General features: G+C 37.1%; 1 protein-coding gene across 3 annotated transcripts in view; it reads left to right on the top strand.

Moving 5' to 3' along the window:
- Positions 1-22,259, top strand: part of LOC116717170 (RNA-binding motif, single-stranded-interacting protein 3-like) — a 134,369-nt gene that overhangs the window by 76,379 nt on the left and 35,731 nt on the right. The gene's annotated exons all lie outside the window — the stretch shown is intronic.

Below are 22,259 nucleotides of genomic sequence, written 5' to 3'. Positions count from 1 at the left end.
CTGTAAAAGCAAACATAGGAAAATTGATTCGTAGTGAAACATGTTTGGGTTTTAGTTCAATTCAATTCAGGTTGTTACTTGTTTTTCCACAAACTCTACAAAGCTTATAATATCTCTCACTATCTCTCTGTCTGTGTGTGTGTGTGTGTGTGTGTGTGTGTGTGTGTGTGTGTACAATAACATGACCACAGGGCCAAGGTCACTATGTTAATTAGAGAGACGGTGCCACTAGCAGTGACACTTCACACCTCCCTCTGTTAGTCTCTCCATTTCTTCTTCTCCCCTCCATTTTGTCCTTGACTCCTCCTGTCTTTTTCTGCACATCTGATGCGTCTATTTTTTTTTTGCATTTTCCTCTTTTCCTTTTTATCCTCTTTTGTCTAACCCCCTTGCAACCCCTGATTTGTCTATATATAAAGCAACCATATAAGGTTGTTGAATGTCATCTAAAACACATAGCTTTGTAATTCATGGACTTATGCTCAGTAGTTTTCTGTAGTGCTAGACTAATAGGTAGTGTTAGATTTGCTCTATCTTTTGATATGCCTCCTTGATAAGGCAGTTCATTACAAGTTCCAGGTTTCAGTAAATTGTGTTCTGTGGATACTAACAGAAAAAAAAATTGATGTTGTTGTCATGTTGCCATATTTATCCCCAGTAAACTCTATGATATTACTTTATTTTAGCAGTTTTCAAAGCCGGTACCAGCATCCCTAAAGTGAATAGAAACTGGCGCACAGTCGGTATGAACGGTGCCATCTTAGATGGCTCCGTTTCATAACCCAAAATGTAATGTGTAAAAAAAAAGCCATAACTACTCAATACAAAATAATGAGTGAAAACAGTGAAGAATAGCAACAGTAGGTCGTAAATTGTAGCTGTCTTTTCTCACTGTTTAATTCCTTCATCTTTCTCCAAATTATTATCCCCCGCACACGGACAACAAAAGACAAATGCACCCGAACCCTCACAGTACAGGGCTGCTAATGCAAAGTTAATGCAATTATAGTGCAGTTGATGGTAGTGCATGTTTAGGCCAGAGCAGATTTAATTCAGTCTTGTTTCTGTCGTGTACGATCCCTCTGTTTCCTCTTACATCTCAACCCTCCTCATACTGGCTTTATTTTGGGCAACAACATGTTTTGTCCAGTTCTCAAAACCACAGAGGGAATCAAAGGGGACAGAGAAAATCCAGCTAAAAACATGTAGCTTTGCGAATTCTCTTAAAATTATTCACATGAATTAGTGCAGTAGTTATGTTGCAGCACTCAGTCACAAAGGAATTTAAAACTTGAGTCTCCCAGATAACAAGGTGGCAATTTTATATCCAGTTCCTACCCATTCAAGTACCAAGTCCTGTCTGGTTTCCCTGTGACAAGACTTGGGTCTTGTTTGTTTTACTTGCTTGTATAAGAGAAAGATATGTTGTGCTTTAATAGAAAAACTTTAAATATGCCAAAAGTTGTGGATGCCTTTGAGTCAAGTGAAGGATTTGTAAATTGTTTAGAACAAGTAGTAATAGTAGCAATAAAACAGATCTCAAAGTTGTTTTTTTTTAACTTTCCAAATTGTTCTCAAGTTCTACAAATGGACTGTTACTCCTACTATATCGTGCAGTATTACTTTCAGAAACACAAGACACTCTTATTACACGACTAAATTGTTTTCCTATTTTACCTTGCCACCTGGGTGACTTTTATAATGACTGAAAACTGGAGCTTCTGTCCTAAAGAAGCTTCTACAGCTTCTTCTGCAAAAGAAGAAAAAAAAAAGTCCCAACAATGCGAGTTAGAAACTACGGGTGTAAGAACCCATAGAGAGACAACAGAAACCAGAGCTGCCATAAACTTATGAAGTTCAAATACAATGTAACTGTCAGTCTTTACAACTTAACATATGAACATTTAACATATATATATATATATATATATATATATATATATATATATATATATATACTGTATATGTACATATGAACAACAATACGTTTTTGAAAATATTATAAGTGAATGGCTAATCATATACATCTTAATTTATTTATGGTTATTTCAAACTACATTTGTCAAAAGCCTCATATTTAATTAAATATGTCCGGAATTCATGCACGTCCTTGCAGTTTTAGTTTTCCCTGAGTTCCACAAAAAGAAGGAAGCAAAAACTGACACATATGGCTACGATCACAGGAAAAGGGAGTATGCAGCTGGACTGCACAGAGAGGCAGTGCCTGGTTTATTCTGTACAGATCTATAAGTACGGAGATAACTGGAAAGCACTTTAAAGAGGCTATCCTCACATTCTATCTCAGTGGAATTAGCCTTTCAGTGTAGCACCGAAGCAGCCAAGGATACACAGAGAGATTGATCGAGTGAAAGCTCAGTCCAAACCATAGCATGCGGGGTTAGAGGGAGATCAACAGAATGTGGAGTGGTCAGCCTTAGATGGAGAATTTCAGAGTGATAAAGGAGACGGAGGAAAGACATAAAGCAAGTAAAAACGACCTAATTAAAGAAGAAGTTGGAGAAAGAAAGAAAAAAAGCGACTTTTATCTCAGGCACATATTTAGGCATATATGCACAGTGCCTTGAGAAAGTTGTTCAAACCACTTGACCTTTTTTACACTCTGTCTTGCTTCAGTTGCAAGCTTGAATATATTTTCTTGGCTTTTATATCCAACAAAACGTAACACATACTAGTGAAGGGCAAAGAAAATGATAAGATGTTTCCTTATTTTTTTCAAAAAAATAAATAAATTGAAAACTGTGGTTTGTTTTTGGATTCATTCTTGTTTGCTCTGATGACCCTACAGAAAATAATTGGCTATGAAGTGTCTTCAGAAGTTAATTAATTTTGTCAGTGGCTTTCATAGTCTTTTTAGGGTGCAGGTGCTCAAGCTGGGAAAAAAAGTCCACCTTGTGTGGCACACGGAACCGTGCCACACAAGATGGCCTTCATAGTGTGAGATTTATTATAGGCACAACTTATATATATATATATATATATTTTTTTTTTAAATCAATAGCAATATGCTGTCTGATGCAGATGTTTAATAGTATCCGCCAGGGGAAAAAAATCTACTCAAAACAAGGATGCACTTTAAGTGCACTATATAAAATTCTTAGGACTAATAAAAGGTAGAACACTGACTTGCAGTAGTAACCAACCTTTAAACTCTAGCTTCATTTTTTTCCAGGCCTGTTGAATAAGTTGATTGTTTTAGGATGATCCTGTTGAACGACATATTAAAAACGGTGTCAAAGTTTCATTGGTTAATTTTTTAACAAAGGGGTATCAACAATTTTGTCCATGTGTTTACAACCAGAGGTACATTGGAACCTTTTACGTCAAAGAAATTTCATACATTAGAGCGGCCGCATCCAGGTCCGGTCCTAAATTAAATTGAGAATGCGTGGCTAGACTTAAAAATCAATGTTTATAGACATCTATTTAACATTGCGCTCCTTAACAAATGAGTAGACTAGACACAAGAAATGACTCAGTAATGTGGAATATAAACGGACACCACTCTTTCCAGATCATTATTTGCTAAAAAAAAAAAAAACATTAAAAAAAAAGGTTAAACATTGGCTATATTAATCCTTCAGCAAGTCTTTGCAATTAAGCATAGCAACCCGGCCCAAATAACTTACCTTCAGAAAGAAACATTATATCCTTTCACAACCGCCATTGTTCTTGGTGGCTGAAAGTATGTTTGTAGTTCATCACTGAACAGACAGCAGAATCAGCTTGATTCACAGTCCGACAGCATAATTCAGCCATCATTCAAACTTTGTGAACAGCAGCAGCAGAACAGCTCCTCCAGACAGAGAGTCTTTGGACTAAAATATCACAACTCAAATGCTGTAACCTTTTAGGATGTCTGAGTCTGCCCATGCACGCTGAAAACCAATGAAGATTTTTCTCTTGCATTACCTTTCAATCTCACTGCTCTCCGTCGTCACCGCTCTTTCCATATTATTATATTCTTTCATTCATTCAGATATCTCCATTGTACCAGTTGCTCATGAACTGTGTCTTCTGTGTCTTGCCTTGGGGTCAGCTTGGGTCTCTCTTGGTTACTTAAGTATACTGGGGAAAAAACAGAAAAATTGTGGTGCAGGCAGTGCCGGTGGCTCCTAACAGCATTTACTCAAATGAAAGTGGCTCTGGGGAGAGTAATTGCACCTGCATGGAAGAAATGGAATGAGTTTCTACATCAGCTCTGGGTGCTGTTACTTTGTTTTGATGGTTATTTATCAAGAGCAATTGCACTAAGATGTGTGGGGGATTTTCAGCTTTGAGAAAGAATCGGATGTGTGCATTTTGGATGGTGGTAATAAAAGATAAATTTTCATCTTTTCGGGTTAAGAGATCCAAATTACAATTTCTTAGAGTTTCTCTTTCTCCTTTTGAAAGAGAATTCTCCTTTTGAATTCTACAATTTTTTTTCCATGAATTTGCTGTGCCTACAAGCTTTGATTAATTAATCTGATTGCTTTCCAAAACAAAGATTGTATTGAAAGAGGAATTATTTCTTCTAAACAATCTACAAATCCTTCACTTGACTCAAAGGCAGCCACAATTTTTGACGTATTTAAAGTTTGTGTTGTGCTTTCTCCTAAAGCACAACACATTTTAATAGAAGAGAAAACTCTAGGCTTTTGTAAAAAAAAAAATCTTGAATTAAAAAGCCCATGAATAATCAAGACTTACACTCTACTAGCTGGTTGTCTAAATACCTTTATCTCAGCTGATACCTTCCTCCTTCCAGGAAGCTATCACAGCCAAATGAAACGCCAGACCAGGTGTAGCTTCTCTTGAGTAATAAAAAGCCAACAATACTCTCTAAAATAACATGAAAGTTAAAATTATTCTGCTGAACCACAGTTCAAAACTAATGTCTGTTTTTCATTGGCTAATTTTCAGTAAATATTTACTTGTCTTTACTTTTGTTAGTATCAAGTTATTTCAGTGACCATTGTGGACTCATTCATTAACAGAGGGTTCCCAAGAATTTTATCCATTGTCTGTGTCAGGATCTTGGGTTGTTTTGGGGTTTTCCCCTCCCTGGTTTTATAGTTTTGATGATTTGTTATCTGCGTTTTGTCTCAGATATTATTGTTGGTCTTAAGTTTCTGTTTTACTTTGGATCAGTCTGTTCTTAGTTATTTTAGCTAGATTATGTTTATTTCCTGCATTTACTTATTCTTGGTTACTGTTAGATTCATGTTCCTGCTCCCCTGTCACTGTTTCTCCTCCTGGCTCCCCATTGCCACCTCTCTCTCTCTCTCTCCCCCTCAGCTTGCCCTTTGCTCTCCCCTCACACCTGCACCTGTTACAGTCTGGTTAACTTCTGCACCTTGTTTTCTGTCTTTCCTCATCAAGGAAAACTACCTTCTCCTCTATTTAGACTAAAATACGTACATTATCACATGCTTATATTATGCATTCTTGTTTAGGTTTCTCTGTGCTGTATGTATAGTAGGCAAATTAAAAACAAAGCTTGAACCTAATCCAATCTGACCAGACTCCGGGTACAGATCTAAACTCTACCGTGGATTAGCAGTCATGGAATATTACATTGTTTATTTTATTATTTGATACATTACATTGTAATACGTCATATAGTTTTGCATTTTATTGCGTGCGCTGGTTCTGCTAGAGTTCCCGGTTACGTACTGAACTACTAATATGAATTGCATCATTATTTGGGTGTGGTCTCATGGCACATCTCAACATAAATCTCATGAGATTTAAACTCTGCTTATTTTCATCTCGGTAGGTTTTACCAACCTTTGACTGAGCCTCATGACTTTGCAAATGAGAAGCTGTTCTTTGTTGAAATAAATGCATAGAGTGTCATTCTTGAGCTGTCCTTGGCAGAGGATATGATGGTAATTAAACTACAGTTTCCTTAGTGGTCTTCCATGGGGACCATCTAATTTCAGCTGGTGTATATACTGTATGTGTATTAGGAGCAGGGAAAATGGTTTGAGCCTCTGTGCACATTATTTAGATGGAATAGCTTTACTTCAATGTTTCTATGTGTGCTTTTGCTCAGCTTAATATCTATGTGTGACCACCCTTTAGTATTCAAGGACTCAAAAAGGTTTCCTCTTCCTAATAGCGAATAGTCTTTGTACAACAGACTGTCAAATGGCCCCACTGTGGCCTTGTGCTGACATCTAAAGATCATAAAGGAACCTGGTCTCTCTCATCTGATTACCACAACAATACACACCCACAAGGACATTTTCAAAGAGCTTGTATTCAAGCAAAGAACTTTTAAAAACACTTCACATTGCACAACAAGCTGCTGGAGCTGTAGAAATGAGTTGGATGCTAAACCAGAGGTCACAGTTTGAACTTGCACACTTGAGCTTGAAAGGACTGTTTGATTAGCTGTATGTTCAAAGAGTTTAAAAAGTTTAAAGACTGCTTTCTATGCCAAACACCCGACAGTGAAAATGCGTACATCAGCGAATATGTATCAAACTTCCATCACGATATAGTGCACAGCCAAAAAGAGTCCATCCATCCATGGAAACTCTTTCCAAATTATTTTGGCAGGTCCCAACATAGAAGGGACTTATGGAGCCACCCTATATCTCTTAGACTGAGCCCAGCAACTTGAACTTATCGCCACCATTATCAACATTGTACAAGCCTTAATTCTGTCTATTCATACACTGCTTTATCCTACTATCACCACTGAACAAGACACCGAGAAACTTGACCTTTTCTGCTTGGTGTAGTGATTTAACTTTAAAAATGTTGTGAAATAAATTTGAATATGGTTGTTTATTCATTTATTTTTGTTGTCATGATAGCGAGGTGATAGCTTTTTGAGCCAACCTAATAAAGACAGAATGATGTATTGATTGTCAGGAGAAAAAGACAACCTATTAACCACTGCAGTTCTACCCTTTTTATTATTATTATTTCATGACACTGAGGATACAGACTGGGATGCTTGATTTTGTCTAATATGACTATAATATTTTTCATCCTATCTTTGTTACACATTTACATTCCTATGTGAAAATACTGTATTGGGGGAAACTAATGCCAGTACTGGATAGTAAAGACTTACATTTTAATTCATAGACTAAATACTCACCCAACGTTTTAGTAGACAATGGCCTAAATTTCCAGAGCAAGAACCTACTCCAACCCATTTGGCTGAGATTCATCATAACTCGGGAGACAGGAATATGTTGTGGCACAGAGCTGAGGAAGGACATGGGAACATTTCTGTAACATAAAAGTGCCAACGATCCCAACAACGTTCATCATTCTGAAATGAAAAACTGTAAAATGCCAATGCCAATGTACTTCCTAGATCTGGTTGCCCTGCAAAAAAGTGAGCAATTGGGAATGAAACACCTTGATCTTGAAACCATTAAATCAAATGGCACTTAAAATATGACCCAGAATTCCTGAAAACTGTTCTAATGAATGTTAAAGCCTAAAACATGAAAAACAAAAGATACATATTTTTTATTGGGCTTTCAAAAAACGAAAGAAAAGAAACAAGTGGACCTTCTCCTGGATATTTATGTGTGATATTTGTGTACTGCATCCAGAAATCCTATGTTAGAATAACGGATCATACAAGAGTCACAATCTAAAGAGAGATAACACCAAGGTGATGGTGAAGAAAAAGGAAAAATGATGAAAAAAAAGGAGACAAGAAGGCAGGTGTGACTGATAAAGCAATCCCAAAGTTAAGAAGCAAAAATTTAAATAAATAGATAAAGAATACCAACGGGAAAGGAAAAAGTTGTGTCAATAGTCATTGATACATTTTAATCTGTGTACCTCAAAAGTAGTTTCTGGAGATTCCAGGAACAAACATTTTTTCCAGCGCAGTCCACTGCAAGCTAACATGCTGCATTAAATTCCAGGTTGAAAACATCAAATGAACTCAGACAAGTGAGACGTTTTATTCTTTTTTTTTTTTTTTTTACAACTTTTTGATGTTTATATTTACCAATGAAAACAATGTTTTAATCTTTAGAAGAGAGTTAGTGGAAAAACTTTTTTAATGACCATTTGTGATGTACTTTTTATGCCACAAGAATCTGGAATTCTAACATGTTTGATATAAACTGCTAGTGATCTAAAAATCCATGGAAAACTTAGGATGTCTTTCCCTTTTGTCACTTTTGTCCTAATTGTTTTCTGTCTTTAAACTTCTCCCTCATACTTGTTTTTCCCTGGCTGTTCTCCCCTCTTTCAGTCTTTATCTCTCTTTGTCAGTCTCACTAACCCAACCCATTCCCCTGAGGTTAATCTCTTTGGTTTCAAATGGAGATAACCATGGCAACAGGCCACAGTTTTCAAGCGTTGGCTCCATCAAGCAGCAGCATTGATCAGAATGAAATAGTGTCAGGCAAATGCAAAAAACACACAACAGCCAGATCCATATCCACATTTGTGACTTTTTGTGTTGGAGAGAGAAACATCTCTCTACTTGATCATTTCAGTGAATTAATTACCAAGATTTTTTTAATGCAAAGGATCCTGCCAGAACCTTTGTATTTGTGTGTTTCCAGCACACCCATAAATCTGATCCATAAGCGACAAGCGAAACAACAGTGAGGGATGACAAATACGCTTTTCTTGGCCCACTGGGTGCTAATTTTTGCTTCAAAAAACCAATTAATTGGACGCTGGAAAACCCTTGTGTACAAGTTGTGCAAAAAGCAGTTGGGCTATCAGGCCTGAAATACCACATCGATGCAAAACATATTTCATCAATCTCAAAATGCTAATGTGAGCATCCACATTTCTAAAACGTACTTTTTTAAAGAAGTTACATTAATGATAAGGAGTTCTTGAAACACCTGAAAACTGAATAAGTATAAAAGCACTTTGCACCAATCTGATGGTTGAATAAAGTAAACAACAGATTAAAACCAATGTCCATATTGTTGAGCTCATATGTGAGCACTTTCCTATTTTCGTGCAGAAGCAGAAGAGCTAGTATGTTGTGGTATTTCTGTTTACGGTCCAGTGGTATTTACACTTTAGAGTAGTACAGGTTCAAATCAGATTGTTGCCTTAAGAACATTTGTGGCCAAGCAAAAACCCATAGTGTGCATTGCTTCATAGGAAATAATAGTGGAGTATTTTGGACATGAAAATTATATCACTAATTTGCATTGCCTTAAAAACTTGAATTTTGCAGTCCCAACACCTTTAATAGACTTCTCTATTGAGAATTGAGAATTTTGTTATTACTATGTGCTTTCAAAATTGCGGTTTTCTTTCATGTGTACCCTGGCTTTTATTTCCCCAAAGATTTATTAGTGGACAAACCATTGGTAAAGAAAAGAAATAGCACAATAAACTCTTTCTTAATGTTTCCTCAATAAGCACTTTTATTAATTTTCTCTTTTCCATCAAAGGAGACTTTACCTCTGTGATAATCCAGCGATGGAGCAAGCCTCTTGGTTTATTGCATTTGTATAATGAAATCTTCTGACACAGACAGCCAGTCAAGAAGCAATTTATTGAAAGGGGAGGAGATGGAAGGGATTAAAAAGGCAGTCTGTGAATCAGTTTAGGAGCTGAATTTAACTCACTTTCAATCTGTTCAATTCTTCTGAGCTGGGGTTGCGAGGGGAACATTGTGGAAAATATCAGTCTGACCTTAGAAGTACATTCGGAGTGTGCCCTTGACAAACTGTCACTATTATCAGCATCAGCAGCAGTCGCATCATGTTTAGCTGTTTTTATAGCATTCATTTTTCTAAAGTTGTAGATGTGTGCTTAAAAATGAGTACATTGTAATTTCTACCTATCCGCTGCTTCCTCTTTCATAACTGCATCCTTCATCATCTTCAGTAAGTACAATATGTCTCATAAAGGGAGTGTTGAATTTTTATGCATGTTTATATGCTTGTCTCTGTATAGCTGCCATTATTAATAAGTCTTTCTGAACTGCTATGTAACAGTTTTTACTGTAACGATGCACACAACCACACAAATGCAGTTCTCTCTTCAGAACAGGTTAATGGGGGTGTGTACCTGTGCCACCATAAGCAGATACTGCTCTCCTTCTTGCTCCCAGGCCCCATAAATCATTTAGAACGAGGCTAGCCCTGAAGCAGTCTGTCTACTCAGGCAGACACTGTGACATCAGACTGAGGAGGCCTTGAATGACACCGAGACACATTTATCAAACGCACCACAGATTTGTTTCAAAATCTCTTCCTTTGAACATTAAATTTCATAATTTTCTTACTTTTCTTCTTCCTCCACCACATTTGTGCGTAGTGAACACTAGTGTTAACTCCTCATACAGACAGACTTTATTGCTGTTTGCTTTATATTCTATTTAGCATTTCACTGAAAAGTTTAATTGTTTTGACTTTTTAAAGTCCTTACAAATGTAACATTTTATCTTCTACTACTACCTGTTTTTCACCCAAAAAATAGCATGGGAAAAGCCAGTATGAGGTTGTTATTCTGTTTTTTTGTTTTGTTTTGTTTTGACTAATTGACTGCTCTGCTGCACTTATGCCACCTCATTCTATGTTAACTGTGTTAACTCAGCACATGGAACTACAAAAAAGCAGCGCATGCTGACTCAAAACAAATAAAAATACACATGTATTTTTAATGGCAGGTGTATTATAAAATTTCTTTCTGTGTTTGTATCTGGTTTCAGCTGACCTATATACAGTGAAAACATAAATACATACGTTGTGAGAACACATAAGCTTTTTCTCCTCGCTTTGTGTAATTAAATTTTTTGTAATTTGCCATTAAGGATTACAAAAGTCATTTCTATTCACTAATTGCCATAATAAAAAGCAGATTTTTTTTAGACCTTGAGTCTCGATGAATTTTCCAGTATTAATAAAAGTGGGATAATTCATCTTTTAAAATTTATTGCTTGTGACTGGTAAAAACACTTTGGGTATTAATTTTTTTTAAGCATGATTAATCACACAGATTTCTATCCTTTTTGGATGTGATCTGTGCTGCAGATTGAATCTAATTTCTTTTTCTGTTTTAGTTGCTTTTCAATGGTGTTTTCTCCCATTTCTTAAAAAAGTACAACTGTAAACAGCTCCACTCTCTATCCTCTCCTCTCCAACTCTCCTACTCGCCGATATGATTTCACTGTTGTGGACAAAACAAGGTAGGAGAGCAACATTTTACATGCGAATATTCATGACTGTAGCAACCCTAAACCTCTGTATGAACAATGATAAACACATAAAGCATCAAAAGACATTAGAAAGGATACCATGTTTTACCTATTACATCCTATTTTAATCAATTGACAGCGCTAATAAAAAAATATTTTGAACTCAGTTATTAATTCAGTTCATTTTTTAACTTTTATTTAATCGTGATTAATTCACAGCAACCCTGTGATTAATCAGATTAGAAAATGTACATATATACATATATATAATCATAACACTTTTTAATAAAAGGGCCTTTTAAAACACTCGAGGACACTGTACAAAGAAGATAAAATCAACATAATAAATGATCAGAAACTTACATGCGTCAAACACTGCAGAGAATATGCAGATTTGAAAAGACGAGTTTTGAGGCCGTTTTTAGAATGAGTAAAGGAATCAATGCTAAGGATAGGTGGCAGCTAATTCCAGAGCTGGAGGAGGTAGAGTAAGAGAAGACTGAGGTCTCCATGGTGCTGACATGGACAGAGGGGACAGAGGTCAATGGAGGTGAAAGACCTGAGGGACCAGGAAGGCATGTGACAGGTAAGATGGGGCACGGTGGTGGATGGCCTTGAAAGTAAGGAGGAGTAGCAACAGTGTCATTGTTACTGAATGGGAGAAAAATAATGTGAAAGATGGAAGGACGGGGTTTGGTTGGTGATACAGGCGGCAAAGTTCTGGCTATTTGAAGTTCACTGAGAGATATACAATATAGAGACATCTAAAAAAAATGTATATTGTTTAAAAGTGCAATATTTAATCTCATCTCAGAAAGTGAAACTCATATATTTTAACCTTTTGTTTCTTGTTATTTTTGATTAACCTGGCTCACAGAAAATGAAACCCCAAAATTCAGTGTCTCAGAAAATTTGAATGCTGTGAAAAAGGTCATTATTAAAAACTCATGGTGTCAAACCCTCATCAGCTAATTAACTTAAATCGCCTGCAAAGATTTCCTGAGCCTTTAAACAGTCTCTCACTCCAGGTCAATAGGCTACACCATGATGAAGACTGTTGGCATGACAGATGTCCATAAGATAGTCATTGACACCCTTCACGGGGAAGGTAAACTGGTTGTTCACAGAGTTCTGTATCCAGGTATATTAACAGAAAATTGAGTGGAAGGAAGAAGTTTGTAAGAAAAGACGCACTAGTGAAATCCATTCCAGAATTTTGAGACACTCAATTTTGGGGTTTCTTTACTTGTAAGCCATAATCATTAAAATTCCAAAAGAAAAAAAAAAGCTTTAAATAAAAGCTCGATTTTTGGAATCAATCTTAATAGACTTATCTTTTGATTTTATGAGATGACCTGCAAGAAATATTGCACTTTTACACAAAATTCTAATCATAAAATTTAAGGAATATGCAATGCATAACAAAAAATGTAGAACAACATACTGTACCATAAGGGCAAAAATTCAACATAAATACTGCATTTATTTTAATATATTTATACACACTTGAAGATACTTGAACACATGCTGCATGGGAACTCTAAGCCGGTCTTGGAACTGCTGTGCTGTAAGATATGTAGCAGTCATGATCCGCATTAGAATAAGCCTGTGTGTCTGTGTGTGTCTCTGTCTCAAAGATCATCCGTCTGCATTCCAGGTAATTAGACTGGCCAGCAGCTGAGTCCCATTAGCCTTGATTACAGCATTCAGTACTAAGAGACGGGGAGCTAGAGAGGGAGAGTGAGTGTGTGTACAGGCTGCACTTTTAAGACTTTGTCTGTTAAGAGGGGTTGTTTGTGTGTGGAATGTTGATGCATAGTTCTGTTGCCAGCACCTTGGCACGTGCTTTCTGAGTCGTTTCTGAATAGTTAGCAAATGTTCAAAGTGAGAGACAAAGAGGCTGTTGTTTCAAGTAATGCTATGCAGAGGGAGGTACAGAAATATTGCATCTGATTTTTCATTAGTTAGTGAAATGAGATTATTTTGGGAAGCAAACATTTGTGTGATTTGGTTAAAAGGGTAGTTCACAAATGATAAGCTTTAGAGGAAGGGAATGTCTTTCCTGGTTTCTCAGAAAACTTGAGGATATTTCATTGGATTCTTGACAAGAACGTTTGGGGTTTTGGCTCCGTTTCTGCATTACTATAAGATTACTAGATACCTATTTAGGAACTGATATCCATTGTGCATCCTGCTATTGTAAGAACCTTTGTAAATATTCGTTTTCTAGAGCTATGCAGAAAAATTGGCAAATGACCAGAAATGGACAGCATTCTGTTTTGCAATCTGTAGTTGGCAAATTAAACATCTGGACCAGTGTTAAAGACTCCTAAGATTAAAAGTAGCTCCATGTGACGACATTTTTAGCGAGCCTGAGAGTCGCCTAAGAGTGTCCTAAGCAGGGAAAATGGGGGAAAGACCAATAGGAGAGATTCTTCGTAAAACTTATAGTGCTGTGCCAAAAGCAAGCAATGTGTTTGAATTTTGTGTTCTTTGCTTCCCCGTTTTATGTTGGTTGTTTCGCCTGATCAAACAACTTTATACAAGCAGGTAATCACAGTGAATTGCTGACAGCTGAGCGTCTACGTTAATATCAAATAGATGACGTGGTCAAAGGACCAGCATGACGAGAAGCAGAGACAAATCAAAACAATGATGAGGATGTAAATACGGCACAATCAAACATGTTGATGCCATGTAGCAATTACTGTAATTTTGTCATCATCATTAAACATGCTTTTTTAAAATCCAGTTTAGATTGTGTGATTAGTTAATTTCTATCAATTGCCGTCTGTAGGGATATTTGTTTTTTTCAATGCCTTTCGTTTTACGTATCAACCAGTATGAGCCCCTGGAAAACAGCATCTCCTCGCTCAGAGTTGCTCTCAGCAACTGACTGAAATAGTCTAAAGCTGGGACTCCGTGGCAGCAATATTTAGGCTAAGATTGAAGCTCTGTATCAGGACTCAGAATCCTGGTCTTTTTTTTCCTCTAAGTGAACAGACTCTAAATAAGCAGGTGATACTGACAGCAACACTCTTTAGTGTGGATGTTGTCAGTGAGGGGAGAGAAAACAACTGATGTTTTCATTATCAGTGACATGTTCCACAGTAAAGCTTGAAGACTTAAAGTTACACGAAACTTCTAGGAAGGAATCTGTAGTGGAAACTAGCTATTTCTTCTGTGCATAATTAAATAAAAATTGACAGTTTTTTTTGTTTTGTTTTTTGTTCATCACCAGCATGTTTTGCCAATGATTAAAAAGAGGTAAGAAATGTATTGCACAGTGAAAACTGAAACCTTAGTGTCACCTTTGATCATCTCCACTTAACTCATTGATCCGCCCAAAGAACTCATTCTACCATTCTGAACTTTTTCTTTTGTTTAAAATGTTATATTATAGAGGTTAGCGCGACCACATTCCCACAAGAAAACTACACCATTTCTACTTGGTTTGCTTGTGTGGTGACTTTGAACACTAAACAAGTGCAATAACAACAGAACATATCATTACAATCAGGCCTTGTTGTTGTTTAATCTATGCATCAGTCAACACTGACACAACACAACACTGCAGTCATTTTTTTATTTCAAATCACAACCAAAGAAGATTGGATTGCATAACTTTCTTGGCCTGCTGATTTGTATTCAGCGAAGGGAATGTTTATTTAATTCACCCGTGCAGGGCTGCTTTGTCTGCATGTCATCCTCCACACTCTGTTCATTTTTCTCTGGGCGTGTATCTCTCTCTTTCCTCTGTATCTGCATCCGACCCCCTTGGATGGTTTCAGCATCTCAGGATGTGGTGATTGATTCCTTCTCTGGACACCTGGAAGACAAACAGCCAGCAGACTGCTTTGCAGCAAGAACTGTTTTTTGCCTGGACTTTGTGATGAATTACTGGCCTTTTAATACATACCAAAGACAACATGAGGGGAAGACGAGAAGGGAAGAAGCCATGTTGAAACTGTTGAGCTGAAAGAAATAGACGATAGTGTTAAAAAAAATGCGTACATTGTTGCTACATACCATGAGAACTCTGTGTGTAGTCAGTCACCTGTTCTCTGGACATTATATGTTACTATAAAAGACTCTTGCAAAATTTGAGCATAAAGCATTTGTAGCCTGAGGTTGAAAAATTGAATTCACCTGTTGAACATTACCTCCAGCAGCAACACTTTTTGGAATCATCTATTTAGTAATTCACAACTGGTGAGTGTGATTGAAAAAGTATTTATAGTATATATTTTGCAGCTAAAAAAATCACAATTTCTCAGCAGCTTTGTGAGAGTGTCAGAGATCAGTCAAGATGTATTTTGGTCTTTTATTTCACTTTTATTTTTTAAATACAACAAAATGTTCTAGCATTACCTTTCTACACCTTGGATACTGAAATATGTGATCTCAAGCTAGGTATCGTAGTTTTTTTTGGGCTTATTGAAAAATGTTTAATGTCAGTCAAATCAACATTGATAGAAATATGCATTAAGTGTATTCTGCACAGTAGTAAACCATGGTTTAGTGACCACAGCCCTCTGTCACTCTCTTTATGTAATCCCAAAATTTCAAAGTAAAAGAAATTTGCCAGCTTTAAAAGGTTAACATGATGAAAAAAGTTTTTTTTTCTTTTTTTTAAGCTTTAGGGGAAATGTCTTTACATTAATCAAACCATTGTATCCAAGAATTGTTTGGTCTAACATCTAAATACATGTGAAAAAGGCTTGATTCTAAACCAACGATACAGAAAGCACACAAACAAACCAGCAGCCTTTCACGTTAGAAGACAAATGAGCAGCGGTTGAAACAAGAGTCTATTAAATCCAAACCATGTTGTTATAAAAACCACTCAGTTTAGGCTACTCAGGAACAAAATAAGCATTGCACATCAAATTACCAGGAACTTGGTTGGTTGTGAAAGCATGCTGATTACTGTCCAAAACAAACAATGCAATTAGTTCTGACATAATGGTTAAAGGAAAAGAACAAAACAAACACAACCATCAAATAAATCACCATTTGATCACAAATCAAACTGATGATCTTGACATGGAGTCATGAAGTCAATAGTTTTGTTTCTTATGGGATCACTATCTGATCTCTTATAAGATCCTCCTCGGTGTAGGAGTCTTACCTCCACATGTTAATTTCTGAGTGGACTCTGCTGACTACAATGGGAAGTATATACAGTACATCCTCAGCTGTGATTGGAAGTCCCTAATCCAATACAAGGTTTTCTAAAATGTTTGATGATAAATAACCGGCACTTGGAAGGACATAGAGGGTTTATTTTACTGTCATTTGTGGAAGATATATCATGGAATCGACTTTGTGTTGTCCATCTACTTCAGTTAGAGGGCTATGACTGTACACTATTGACTGCACATATGTAATCTGTGGGTTTCTGGTTCAAATCCCCGCTCTATCTGTCTCAGTTGTTGTGTCCTTAGTGAGCAAGACACTTCAACTGTGGCTTCAACGTAGTAGTTTGCCACCATTACATTGTGAATGGGTGATTGACTGAATGTAGTATGAACCATTTGAGGGTCCTCTGGGCTTCATAAAGCTCTAATCAAGTACAGGCTCTTTACCATTTTTACCAATGAGACCTAAAACAATGTACACATCTGAAATCATTCAAACCCTGAAGTTAAGAAAAAGTTTGGAAATATCGTATCGTTCCATAATCACTTTTCTTTTTTCCGAAACTTATCCAGATATTGAAGATAGTTAAAGAAAAGTCCAGAGTTTTCATGAGTCAGTAAGAATTTTGTATGATAAAAAAACAACAATATAAAATTTTTCTCAAACAAAGCTCAGTGAAGAAGATTTACTTTTAAGTGGCAGAAATTGAGAGGCTGCAAGATGCCATAGGGATATGCTGTTCATCAGGATAATACCTGCTCTGTTATCCACTTTGATTTTTAACTGATTAAGCTGCTAATGTATTGTGTTCATAATGATTTGTAATAGATCAGGATTAGGTAAAAAAATGTAAAAATTCCTCAGAATGAGCTATTTGCTAAAAAAAGATTTAAAAAAAATTAATACAAATCTCTTTGCCCTTCCATCAGACATAGCCAAAATAACCAAACATTGAATTTTGAGTGTACTGTTGGATGTTGTCAACCCCCCTTCTGTACCTGCATAGAAGAGGCATCCTGTCTGTCTGTTGGGATAGTCATCTGGTTTCAGTCTCCAATTGTAACCTCTAGATCAGGGGTCTCAAACTCCAGTCCTCGAGGGCCGCAGTGCTGCAACTTTTAGATGTGCCTCTGCTGCACCACACCTGAACAGAATAATTAGGTCATTGAGGCTCTGGAAAACAAGGAGGAGGTCATTAAATCATTTTATTCCAGTGTTTTGTACCTGTGGCACATCTAAAAACTGCAGGACTGCGGCCCTCGAGGCCTGGAGTTTGAGACCCCTGCTCTAGATGAAGATGGAAAAGAAAATTCAAGAGTCAGTAAAAATGTTGTATGGTCGAAAAAAACATACACTGTCATGTAGTGACAGTGTATGTTTTTTTTTATCATACAATGGTAAAACATACACTGTCACTAGATGACAGTGTATGTTGGTAGGTGATGAAGTGACGTCCCTTCTAGATGTCACTTTTTCCAACATGGTAGCTTCACTGTAAAAATAATTTCTGTCTGTTCCATTGTTGTTTTTCTCATGAAAATATTGTACAAGTCACGTCCACTGACTTTAAATGAAATGGCTTTGGCTTCGTGCCTATTTCACAATTCATCATTGCCATGGTGACACAAACATGGGGATCTGTACTTACAAAAAATGGGTGAATGGGCAAGATGATTGGTGTTGATTTCACCAACATGGTAGTCATCATGAAGATAAGGGATAAAGTGTATATCTCTACAGTTAATGACACCCCTGGGATTTGGGGGTTTAGCCTTCATAAAGTATTTATGATATGTTCATTAAGTATTGATTAAGCCGTTAGGAAGCGTTTAGACACCCAGACAATCCTTATGAAAGATTAGAACTTGGCTTGAGGATGAGGAACCCATAAGAATGAGAAATGCAGATAGAGAAGAAGGCTGCTGAGAGAGAGAGAGAGAGAGAGAGATGTAAATGAAGGAAAATAAAGATGAGTGTGGTGTGCAGACGTGCAGGAAGGAAAAGAATGAGGGGCCACATAGATTAGGAAGAGAATGAGAAGTGTGAGGAGGGAAAAGTTCGCCTCTTTAAATATTAACTAAGCATTCAGATAGTGTTTTAGTCAGCAAGGCTACCATTAAGGGAGATTAGGTTTTAATCTTAGCGAGGGAGTAGGTTTGAATAGCAAGTAAGATGAAAAAGGAAATTAATATGAATGAATTCAAGTTTAGAGGAATACAGGGTAGAGAGAAGAGGTGAACAGAAGGAGGCCAAAGTCAAGAGAGATTTAGACGTAGCAACAAGAAAATGTGGAAGAATATGAATTTGTCCAAGTAGGAATAAGAAGCAAACTCATACTGTAATGAATGGGAAGTGTTTTCCATAATCACTGACTCCTTCTCTCTGAAAGTGCTCTGGCATCTTCTTTCTAAGCATCTCCGTTCACTTTGCTGTACCTGCTCATTCCTGGCAGTGCTGTGAGAGGGCTGAGATTTCCAATTTGAAGGGTTTCTATTTGAGACGCAGAAAGGCTAAGAAATGGGATTTTCAAGTACTGTCTCGCCTCGCATCCATGCATGCGAGCTTTGTTTGGCGTGCTAACAATGCTGGCATATTCGGTCGGTGTTTAATCACTGCTTTGCCCTCGGTTTACCCTCTGTATCATCAGCAGGTGTTGCCGAGTGGCGGGGTAACTAGGAGGTAGCGGGATAAGAGGTGCAGACCTTCTACAGTGATGCAGAATTTAGGTTTAATGGGGCTGAAAACACTAGCTGACTGGTTGGCTGGCAGGCCAAACACAGTAAAAGGAGAGGCACAGTTGGTGTGAAGCTGTTTCCAGAACATGACAGATGTTGCAAAGAGAGAGACAGAGTGACAAAGAAACAGAGCCAGAAAGGGGACAGTGTAAGAGAGAGAGAGTGACTCATCTGCAACACCTGCCGAGCGAGAGATCACCATGAGATAACTTTGTGCAAACAGCAACTATAACCAAAGTCAAGAAGAGTTCTTTTAAAAGTGGATGTGTCTTTCAGGTTTCTGTCACCCATTTTCACACTAAAGGTGAAATTAACAGCAATGAGTTTAAAGCCTATTTGAAACTTTCAGAGATTTTATAAAACATTTGCAATTTTATGCTGTTTGATTTGCCTTGGGAAGTCTGGATGTGCATCTGGGATTAAAATATCAAAAACTAAGTTAAGCAGATTTTAGTTCCAAGTTGTAAGTTGCATTCTGTAAGTCTGTAAAGTTTGACCTGTCAATTTCAATTCAAGCCTAGTGTAATTGTTTCTTCTCTCTTTCTGAGCTGGTTGTCGTCATCCAACAACCTAATCAGAATTCCTATATTAGGGGAAACTTTGTTTATATTTTTGTTGAAATATGAAATGTTTTGAGATCCAGTCATCCACACTAATCGAGCAAAGTAACAATTTAAAAGAACTGTGTTGCAGTTTATTGTAGCTTGCATTTCCATTTTTTCTGTGATTTTCTTTGACAATTCTTGTCCTTGTAATTTTGTTCCTGTATAGTACACCAAAACAAGGGCAATAACAACAGTTGCATCTACGTTTCATATCAACCACGCTTTGATTCATAACCTGCAGGGAGATGTTTTGTACCTACATTGACAAAATATGGAAAGTTATTTTCTATCATCTACTTATTGTCTCGGAAATGTGAGTGTGTGACTCCAGGTAATGTCTACCAGCAGAAAGTCAATTTGAGGTATTTTGGACTAATAAGGATTCATCACCTGTCATATTTTAAAAAACCAAAATTTCCCCCAAAATGGGTCAGAACCATAATCAGTGGTGTTGTACAATTTTTTCTTAGCAAACATGATTAAGTAAAATTGCACACGAGGGGGAAGAGAGTAAGTGGCAAAAAATGTGAAATGCAGGTGTGAATTAGCAAAAGGGTGAAATGGAACAGAGCCATACTGTGAGTTCAGGGTGTATTTCCTTGTGATACTTAACCCACTCTCCAGGTGTCCTCACTTGTGCTTACTCTAATTTGTCAATTTCACTACTTGCTTCATATTCTCAACCAGCTCAACTTTGTTCACTCATCAGTCACTCCATTAGTAAATATCTCCCTTTAAAACAACTAATTATAACTCTGTAACTCTTCTTATCACAATTCATGCTGCACATTCCCAGCTTGTTTCTGCTGTTATTTCCTATACATTTGTCTTGCAATGCACTATGTTTTTCATTGCATCTTGCAACACCTTCCAGTACATCTGCATTTGTACTGCAGATGTACCACAATGGTAGTGCCACGCAGTTGTCTTAAAAAAGCATAATAAGGACTATTTATATTTGGTACTATTTAATGTATTTGTTTATGCACTTCAGTGCAGGAATAAAATCTACTGAGGTTGGTACCAATTTGTGTATAAAACCAGCAGTTTAGTCTGGTTATTTGTTTCTGTGGCTGACCTGGATTTATCCAATCAGATTTGTTCTGCTTGTTTTTGGTTTCTTTTCCTAAGTTCCCCTAGAGGAGCGCTGTCATAGAAGACATTTTAGGAGGTTTTTTCCCCCCCCACAAATTTCTTTTGCTGTGAAGCTCTTAGAAAAAGTTTCTGTTCTTGTTCAAGAATGAGCAAATTGATCCCACACAATGTTGCCTGGTGTCCTCCTGGTTGACATTTCACCTTGTGACTCTGTCCCAGAAACATTTTAATAAGGACTCAGTTGGAAAAGTGTTGAAACCTGATTCACTTTAATCATGCAAGATGATCCAAGAATGATTTCAGTGACGTAACTCTTTCATGAACATGATGATTCTGAGACCAGTGACAGATTCCACAGCTGTTACACTCAACTCCTTTGATGTTTCTTCTTTCATGTGTCCCCCTGCTTGTCTTAATGTGACACATAAGCATGTACGCAAACGCAACAGATAACATTCAAAGCCTGTTGCCCCATATGTGAAGACAACCTCCCCAGTCATTAGGTTGGAAACTGACAAATGAAAATCCTTGTCTGCCATGCACCTTGCACATAGATTTTCAGAATCCAAAAGAAAAGGTGAGGTATTTCAGAACTTTCCATTGGAGCTGTTCTGCCTGAGGTGACTCAATGCTTACACAAATGGCTTTGGTCGCAGTCTTCTCGGCTTTGAGCTCACTCTCTTCAAACATCTATCAATCCTCCATGGATGAAAGCAATATTTAGGTGCTAAGAGAGCACAAAAGGTATTTTTTAAGTCACAGAAACGGAAGATGTTCGCATAGCAGGACACATACTGTATGTCACACCCACATAGCTTGTTTTCCTAATGATTTCAGTTAAATTAAATTATTTTACTTTGTGCCTGATATACTGCATTTTTATAACAACTAAAGGTAACATAGCTGCTTGATTGTGCTATTTTATAGCATTATGTGCCTGGAAAATACATAACACTGCCCCTTTAATTATATATTCCTATATGTCTATTGTAATTGTCAATATGTTTGGCATTGCAAGGTATTATTGTATAACAAATGATTTTATATGCAGTTATAATTTTCACCAATAATGAGGATCTGTCTCTCAGTTTCTGTGTGTCTTTCTTGCCTTTAGGAAATTGTGAAGTGGATTGAAAGTGTGTCTTTGTAATTTCTGGAACATGAATTTACTGTTTCCTTCCTCTGCAGCAGGTTACATATCAAACCATCGTTGCCATACAACCTTTCCATGTAACCATCCCCCTTTAATTGAGAAACACCAAACAGAAAGATTTTGGTCTTGTGCAGAGCGTCATTTGCATTGAGATCTGTCAGAAAGAAAAGCCAAACAATATCAGTGTACACATCTTAACTCATTGAGTGACACAATAGAGGGAGGCCCCCCACTTACCGCATAAAGATTTATTTAAACTTTGATAGCGTTTCTTCATCCATAGGGGTTTTCCTTCTTGCTTCAGGGGTTTTGGAGTGTGGGGTTAGTGTAATGCATTTTCAAAACAGTTTCCACTCCTCTTAGGAGTA

The sequence above is a fragment of the Xiphophorus hellerii genome, chromosome 3, assembly GCF_003331165.1.
Source record: "Xiphophorus hellerii strain 12219 chromosome 3, Xiphophorus_hellerii-4.1, whole genome shotgun sequence".
Taxonomy (NCBI): Eukaryota; Metazoa; Chordata; class Actinopteri; order Cyprinodontiformes; family Poeciliidae; genus Xiphophorus; species Xiphophorus hellerii.
This window is presented reverse-complemented; position numbering and strand designations above follow the sequence as displayed.